This window comes from Grammomys surdaster, unplaced genomic scaffold (assembly GCF_004785775.1).
Source record: "Grammomys surdaster isolate TR1022 unplaced genomic scaffold, NIH_TR_1.0 243, whole genome shotgun sequence".
In the NCBI taxonomy this organism is placed as follows: Eukaryota; Metazoa; Chordata; class Mammalia; order Rodentia; family Muridae; genus Grammomys; species Grammomys surdaster.
This window is the reverse complement of record NW_021604688.1, coordinates 7293245-7302807: the sequence shown is the minus strand read 5'-3', so window position 1 is coordinate 7302807 and position 9563 is coordinate 7293245.

Sequence of the window (9563 nt, the reverse complement as noted above, 5' to 3'; positions counted from 1 at the left end):
TCTATCCCCTCTCTCTCTTGCCTTGCTACCCTTACCTCCTTCTCTCATCCTCCTCCCTATCGCTCTTCATACTCCTCTCCTATTTTTCCTCTTGTTCTATCTCTCTTTCCTTTCTGTTGTTCTGCTTCCCCTTCTCTCAGCGTGTGAGTCTTCTCTGTTTTCTGAGTGTCACATGCAGGCTTGAAGAGTATACAGGGTGTGTTCTGATTCTTTTTCTTTAAGATTTATTTATTATATTTATATGAGTACACTGCCACTGTCACTTCTGATACACCAGAAGAGGGCATCTGATTCCATTACAGATGGTTGTGAGCCACCATGTGATTGCTGGCAACTGAACTCAGGACCTCTGGAAGAGCAGTCAGTGCTCTTAACCACTGAGCCATCTCTCCAGCCCGTGTTCTGATTCTTGATCAATAGATTTACTGCACAAATGGAAGCTACATATTCTTCCTATTCATTTTAATTTTATCATCATAGTTATTTTATTTTGTTATGAGTGCTTTGTTCACATGTGAGTCTGTGGATCATCAAACCAGAAAAGGGCATCAGATCCCCTGAAACTGGAGTTAAGGACAGTTGTGGGCCCCCATGTCTGTGGAAGGAATTGAACCAAATTCATCTACTATAATAAGTGTTCCAAACCATTGAGAACACTCTATAGCCTTTGTTTTTTATTATATATATTTACATATTTTATGTTTTTTATATTTATGATTTAAATATATTTATGATTTATAATAATGTGGAATTATTTACAATTATACATTTTATATTTATAAAAGTTTTTTTATAAACATAATTTCATGATTAACACAGCTTAAAGATGAAGTAGTGGCTTCATTCATTCATTCAACTATTCATTTATTCAAGAAATTATTTTGTCCATGTACAATAAGCACACCAATTTTCCTAGCAGCTTGAGAAACTGGAGCAAAAGGATCATTAGTTAAAATCTAGCTTAAGTTATATAGGGAGAACATAAATCAAGAAACCAACAATAAAAGAAGAAACCAACAATAACCAACAAACTAATGATAAAAACAAGAAAGCAAATTTATTTTTGATACTTACCAGAAAGAAATACAGTGTTAAACACAATACCATGAATCTTGCCCCTAGGGAGATGACATGTGTCAGGAAGAAGAGACATAGTAAACAACTTATTATGGAATGCATCTAGAAATAGGGTAGGCAGAATGGAAAGAGGCCCAGATCGGCACAAATGTTATGCAAGTCCTGCCTATAGAGTTGATAGCAGAGAAAAAAAAAATGAGAAAGTGAGAAACAGTACTGGAAACAAGAAGAACAGATTCTGAGGAGGAATCCACTGGTCATGATTGCTTTGAATATCCTCACTCTATGAACAGAACGCTTGTTTGCTCTCTTTCTTTCGTTCCTTTATTATTTTTTTTTCTTTTGTGAAATCCCGTGCCTCTTGAAATGTGAAATAGGTGAAGGAAAATACAGTTCGGGACCATTAATTGTGCTTTCTTATTGAGTATATAAATTTAATGTCAAACGGGCCTGGTGGAATGGTATATATTTATTTCAAAAATATCATTTCTTTGAGGCATTGCTGCATCATCCTATTGATTTAGGGATTGGGTGATTGTGGCTGATGCTTTTATGAAAGGCAGGCTATTAACAAACTAAATTGAAAAACTAGTGAATCTGACTTTCAGGGCCCAATCCAGCATGCTGCTGGTGCAAGGCTTAAATGGGAAAACACTGTAAAAAGACTTATTTTAATGCATCAGACTCTTCATGGCACTCCATAAACCTTATTTGCTATGGAGAAAAAAAAATGTCTACAAGATAGAATTCTCATGCTTGGGCAGTAATCTCCCCCTTGTTTCTTTCCCATCCATTGCAACATTCATCTTGTGAGTTCAGAAGCTCACTCTTTTTGACCTTGATGGACATTAGGATTAAAATCCTGTGTAAGACAAAGTAGCTTGGAAAGACTCAAAGGAACTCAAAGGAGACATTCAAAGTACCTTTGAAGGATTCAGAATTGAAGCTCTTGGTGTGAAGGTAAAAGATTAAACATGCTATTCTTAGATTTTTAACAAGTTCACACTTGTGTTTTACAGGAAAAAAAGAAAAACCAACAAGGTACAGATAAGAGATGACAGGTTGACACTTGCCCTCTACTATAGTGCCCAATGTGGTCTCAGAGCTGTTCTCCATCTGCCTAGTTAACTTCTTTTAATCCTGACTCCTTAGGACCCATGCCGCATGGAGGATGGTCCAGGAGAACACTTGAGACAAATCTGCAATCTTTAGTCCAGCAAAATGGATCAACAAAATGAACCTCCAAGAAATGTATCTGGCTTTTGATCAGAAATGAAGGAATTCTGACATTACTTCTCCCACCTGCTGTGTGTAGAGTTCAACTTGTGGCTCTATTTCTCCAGTATTAAGTGGCCTTGACACCTTCCAGAGTACTTATATATCTCAAAGGCAGGTGCTTGCATGAAAGGCAGTCTAACAATGGACACTTCAATTGTGAAAAAAAAACCTACAGTGTAGTATTTCTTTTGCTGGCAGAGCAAAACCTTAGATATTGCATTATGTTTTAAAATGGATTCTTCAGGTATGCAGTGGAACCCCGACAGATATTTGTGTTCATGTGGATCATGTTACCTAGGAAGCATGCAGAAGGCATAGAACGGTGTCCAGGATCCTAATTTACATTCTTTAACTTCTATGAAACAGCTTTGATGATGGAGAGCAGATGAGCCCAGCTTTGCCCTTCAGTGACTAAGAGCTGTGAGCATGCCATAGGTAAAGGAATGAAGCAAGGCTTAAGGGCCAGTTTTCTGGTTGAGTTTACATTATGTTTTGACAAGGTCCCAGTTTGGGTCTTGTTACAACTTAAAAGAGAAGCAACAGGTCCAGGAGAGCAGCTAAGCCAAAATGACCCTTTCCAATGAGCTTTACTAGAAGAGAGGGATTTCCATTCATGAGACTGTGATTGCATCTGTAGGCAGGCAGTCATTGGGAGAGACTCCAAGACAGTGAATTATGCCATATGCAGCATGATAGGGCCTTAAAAGAAGAGAGATGCTTCCTATTAAATAACAAGAATGAAGATATTTTCTGATCCTGACAGGATTTTAGAGACATTGATCAGCCTTATTCCATAAGCTAGACTTACGTGCATGCTAAGGGACAAAAAAAGACTATGAGTAGGACCCTTAAGTACCTTTAACAGAATGGAGAAGGGCTGAAAGATTACCCAGCACAGCATACTTTCTGACTAGGTTTGTGTCCCACAGATGCAGCAGTAGAGGGATGCGTCTTGAATTTCTTCAATAGCCTTAGAGGCAGCTGACGAGTTTGAGGTAAGAATCAAAGCACAATTTCCAGTTGGCACTACGTGTGGCTCAGCATCACTACATTGATCTCTTTCTTCCCTCTCTGTCTCAATGTCCTTCCTTCCCTTTCCTTGCTTCCTTATTTCCCTTCTCTTTCTTTTTCTCCCTCTACCCTCCTCCCTCCCCTATATTTACACATTACCAAGTCACTGCTGGAAACAATCCTCTGTGAAAACTGTTTCCAAGGCAGCTTGGACACTTCTGCCTTCTGTGAGAGGAGTGCCGTTTCTAAGACTGGCATGGAGACTGCAGAGTCTTTCCTCTGGAACACTCTGAGATAGATGTCTCCTCTCTGTTTCTGACTCCCTGGAACTCGGTTGACCTTGGGCTTCTCTGCTGTGTGCAACATGGGTCCCCTCAGGCTTTCTCCTGGTCTGTGATGAGAAATATATGCTAGCCCCTTATCCTGGTTTTTAAGCTATATTTCCAAAACAAAACAGAACGAAAAACCTCTCTGAATTCCTCCTTTTTCCGTGTAGAAATTTTATCTTACTGCTTCTCCTTCCTCCCTCTGTCTGTTCCTTTTCCTTTCTTCCTGTTAAGACTCACACTCCTATCCCCATGCTGGAATTTAAAAGGACTGCTCCAACTAGACAAAAAGAAATCCAGTTTCTATGCACAGACAGCCTTCAGACTGATGGTGCCATTACATTAGCATACAATAAAAGCCAGCAGGGGGTGCATTGGCATGCTGTTATCCTGGGTCTCTGTGCCCCAGGGAGGCTGAGGAAGTTCCCAGTGCACAGCTCTTCTCTCTAGTAATGAGGCGATTGTACACTCTGGTGACAGTTCCTTGGCCTCAATGGGAGCTGCAGCTTTTGTGGCAGAGGACTGAAGTAAAGGTAGGTGTCATTTGATCACACACAGGGTTTCTGCTTTCCTTAGCTTCATTTTCCGTCTCCTGTTGGCCTAGAGACTTCATGAAATTCCTAAGCGTTTGCCCTGTATCCTAAGTTAGAGTGTTCTGGTGGGAGGCATTTTTTCTCAACCCTTCCTATTAAAATGTGGAAACAGTAACTCAGACATACAAGGCCCCACCTGTTGGCCCATTCTATATGAGAAAGAGGGAACAAGTGTTTCCCTCTTCTTCACGTTGCCATGACATCACAGGTGATGTAAGTCAGGACTTTAACGCCAACATTTGAAGGTCACCAGGGCCCATAGCTGGACTCTCCCATCTCTAAAATGAGTTATGTTTAATCATTCACCCTAGACCTCTGTGTTACCACAGCGAGCAGGTGGTGAGTTTTTGTTTAAATCTGTGATAAAAGGATAAAGGAAATCTAAGGCCTAATGCACACAAACATGTGTGCACTTATAGGGATGCACACACACACACACACACTCACACTTACACTCATACACATGCACACATACCACACACACTCAAACATATGCACATACCACATACACACATTGGCAACCACACACACACGTACATATATGCATTCACATGAACACACAAACACATACAGGGAGACAATTCATGCTCCTGGGCCCATTAGTTCTTGCTAAAGCCTAGAGAAAAGACAGTAGGAGTTGGTGTGCCCTGTCCCTTTTTTATGCTGATGCCCTCACTTTCTCTAAGGAGGCAATGAGAAGGAGTAAGTAGTTTAGGAGCTTAGGAAACCAGAATGAGGCTGTAACCTCCACATAGTGAGGACAGCTGATAAGCAGATCCCCCTGTGACACAGCAGCCCTGCTGAAGACTGCTCCACCTTTGGCACTACTCTCTGCCTGCTCTCCCATAGTCCATTCTGCTGTAAATCCCCCCTCCCAAGGTAGAAGCAGACACCCTCAGATACCTGCAGGCTTACAGTCTTTTGTTTCCCAAGAGTTTTTGGAAGTTAGATTACAAAATACTGTCTAATGTGATGTTAAAGCTCCCCAGTGGGTAAACTCTTAACGAATAGAAAGAATGTTTAAATAAGAACTGTAAGGTTGTGGTTAGACAAGGTCAGAGATCCCTGGTCACAGATGTGTGCCATGTCTCTAGGGGATGTTGAAGGAAAGGTAGTGGTCTCCTGTTTTCATGTAACCTCAAAAAGAAAAAAAATAATAATAATGTTGTGTTTTCCCAGCTGGTTTGTTCTCTTAAAGGGATAAAATAAAATATCTTGAAACCACTGTGATCCTCAAAACCTGAGAATTCCTTTGGCCTGGGGACACTGGTTCTTTATAGTCACAAATTATTCTTCAACATAATTTAAGAATCAGTTTCCTATGACTAACATTTTCTTTGCTAACATTGTTTCAAGTTTCTCCAGGTTTCTTATGTCCAGGAAATGACCTTGGTTTCCTACCTGGGTTCTCATACAGCACAGCTGTCTGCAATATTACCAGATCAATGTTCTCTGGATCTTGCTAGAAATTTCTACCATCTTTTAGAACGGTTTGATAACCTCTATGTTCATGAATACACACCACTTGTTAATCATTCAAGTATGAGTCTTGCACAAGCACAACTCCCAGCTCAATGCTATTAACTCTTCCCTAGGAGCTTCATAAAGCACACACCTGCTAGGGTGTCCAGACAGCATACTTAACATATGATATCTTTTTTTAAATACAACTCTTCAAATTTCAAAAGAGAACCTATGATATAAGTAACAATAAATAGATGATATTGGACAGACAAATTTTGCCATTACTTTACCTAATCATTTGTTATGATTCTGAGTATAATTCATTAGCTTTAAGGTGAAGACAGTAATCCACTCATGGTCCTAATATATATAGTCTGGGGTAAATGTGTGTACCACTACAATGCAGTTGTCCATGGCAGTAAGAGCTTAAAGCACAACTTTGATTATTATTCATTGACATTATCTAGCTATTGTAGACAACATACCCCTGAAAGCTACGCTTATACTTTACTCACTCCGTGGGGATTTTCTGAGGAAAATAACTTTGATTTCTTTTAAAATGTTCTTTTTAAAAATGATTTCATTTTATTTTAAATGAGTGTGTGTGTGTGTGTGTGTATGTGTGTGTGTTTTGCATATATATATATAGCACTTATGTTTCTGGTGGTCTTAGAGGCCAGAGGAGCATATAGGAACCCTTGAAGCTAGAGTAGCAAAAGATTCTGAGCTACCACAGCCATTCAAGGAATCTAACTTAGATCCTCTGGATTTGTAGCCTTTGCACTTCCCTCAGTAAATCAGCTCTCCAACCACTTCTGAAATACACGTACTTACTTAAAAATATTTCACAGCTAATTACTATACATTGTTAATTGTACTCTACAGACATGGGACCTGTACATATAGCAGGAATAAGAGTGGCTTCCCTCTTCCCCATCTCCTTTCCCCTTACCTTTCCTGTCTAAATGTACTTTCTAGTATTAGTTTGTGAAGCAGTCTTTGGTGATTTGTGGACAACTTAAGATGCTCTGACTCTCTAAACAATAATTACTTTCTCTGATGAATAGATCCAAGTGATGTTGCAGTCAACATTTTTCTAGCCAAGACTCAAACCTAGGGGTTGATTGTACAGTGTTTGGTATCTCTAACAAGGCTTCCACCTCTATTCATCTCTCTCATTACAGAGAGTTGGGGGCAGGTATGATTCTATACTGTGGATTAAAGTAGATGTTTTTCCTTCTGTCTTCATTCCCAAAAGGCTTCCTTTTACATTTATTTGTACTTGAATTTTCAAACTTAATATTGCACAGTTTTCACAGCTATAGTTCAATGAGAACTCTCATCTGAATCTTAGTTCTGAGGATCACATGTACTGTCTAGGGCTGAGGTCTATTTTGTGTGCAGAAGCATAATTGTTTGCATTTGCTACTTTAGAAACCACTCCTCCCAAGTGCATATGGAGAGTACAAACTCAATTAGTTATCTCAAACCCTTCTATAGTATCCTGAGTCCCTGATGCTGCTATTTAAGTCTAAGGGAGAAGGCAGCCCTGTGAGTACTGCACTGCCTTTGCCTTTGCCTTTGTGCTTCCTCTGAGCAGATCTAGTTACAGGTGTAGAACACACTTGTGGTTTTCTCATTCACGCTTTTTTTTCCTCAAAAAGTAAGCCTTGTGACCATAGCATCCAAATCTAAGCTACAAGGTTATTATTTGTTATAATGATATAGCAGGCTTTCCTGCTTCCTGTTAACATTTATGCTCCTAGCTCAGTGAATAAGGGTGCTCAAAACAGAAATGACTGACCACTTGATTTGGAAGCTTAATGATCTGCACAGAAGACTGAGGGTGTAATCAAATTCCCCCAAAATTTGTGAGTTTGAGCAATGTCAAAAAGGGCTTTTTGGAGGGCAAGCAGACAGACAACCTTAGGAGCTTGTATCAGAGAGAAAAACTCAGCACACTCTCCTGTCCCTGACATTCACTGTTCTGTGACCTTGGGAAAGTCACTTGTGAGGATTAATGAGTTAATCTCAGGGAAAGTACTTCGAGATCATTGGATGACAGGTGCTGTATAAGTACAAAGTATTATTATTAAAATGTCACCGTGCTGCCTGCATTTGCTCTTGAGGGTAAGAGGCAGGAGTGACAGCCCCGGATGAGTGGATAAAGATTATGTAAGACAAGGAAATAGAGAGTTCTGTCATGAAGACTTCTGTCCCACAGTACTCTTCACAGTCACACTTCTCAGCAATGTCCTGACTTGTCTCACTCAGAGGCAGCTCTTATGTTCCTACACTGAACTGAGAGAAACAGTTTTAGAAATTATATATGTGTGTGCGATGTGTGTGCATATGTGTGTATGTGTATGTATTATATATGTGTGTATATGCTATGCATACATGTGTATGCATGCACATACGGTGGCCAAAGAAAAACTGCTCAGTGTTTCTTGAGACAATGTCTCTCACTGGCCCTGCACTTGATGTGTCTAGTCTGGATGCCTAGGAGGCACTAGGGTTCTTGTTGTTTCTGTTTTTTCACCAGTACCAAGAAAATAGCACTCATGATATTGTGCCCATGCTTGGACTTTGATATGGGTACTGTGATTAGATCAGAATCTTATGTTTATGAAGTACTTTACTGACTGAGCCATCTCCTCAGTTCCAGTTTTATACCCATAGATCTTTCTGTTCTTTTGGTTAGGCATGGAAAATAGGGATGATAAAAACTCATTTTAATATCTCTGAGAGATATTTTCCTCCAGTAACATCAGAAACTTCCTACATGTAAACAAATAAAATCTCCAAGAATTCAGAAGCTTGAAGTCATAGACCACCAGAATAGAAGCTAGCATTTCTACTGTTAGCAAATCATTCATCTTCAAAATTTATCTGATTTTAGTTTAATTCACTTTTTGTTCCTGAATGAAAGACATATTAAGGAAACAAGTTTATTGCTTGCAAAATTTCTTCAACCACCTACAATCGTACCCACCTATAATTTCAGGAGTGGCTCTCAGAGAAGCATCCTTGGAACTTACTAAGCAGTCAATCTAAACAAATTGGTGAGAAACTGCCTCAAAAAATAAAGAAAATGCATGACATCAACCTCTATCCTTCATACACATGCCAATACACATACTCACAGAAACACACACACACACACACAGCATAGCACAGAACATTCAATAGATTCTCAGTCTATATCGGTAAATTTGTAGTTTACAACCAAGTTCAAATCCCAAAATTCTGAGACATCTCAAAAGTCAACAAAGAGCTTTGTAGCGTTAGATCCTTTAAGGAACCCAGATGTTTCGTTTAAAGTAGATCCTGAGCTTGAAGATTGATAGGCCTGTATACCACCACATCTGCTTTTGATATGATGCCGAAGACTGAACCTAAGGCTTTATGCATGCTAAGTGAGCATTCAACCAACTGAGCTACATATCCAGCTCAAGTTTGTTATTCTTAAAAACAGTATTGTTCATTCTTAAAATAAGTGCACTGTGAGCTGTATTAAATCAGCTTTTCGAGTCTTCTGGATAGCAATTCTTGCCTGAAAACGAACTCCTGTTCCAAGGAGAATGAAACCTCCTTATTACATGCTATATTTCACAGCAGGCTCACCTTGTGCAAGATCAAACCTTACTGTGCAGAAAGAGAGGGCAAACAGCTCAGTTCTGAAGAGCAAAGAGGTTGGCCTCCACAGTTTTACATGCGGAACCAGGATGTTGCCAGAGCAAACTCAAAGCAGGAGAGGGAAATAATCCTTGATTAAGACCTGTTTATGGCCAAATTCTCTCTCTCTCTCTCT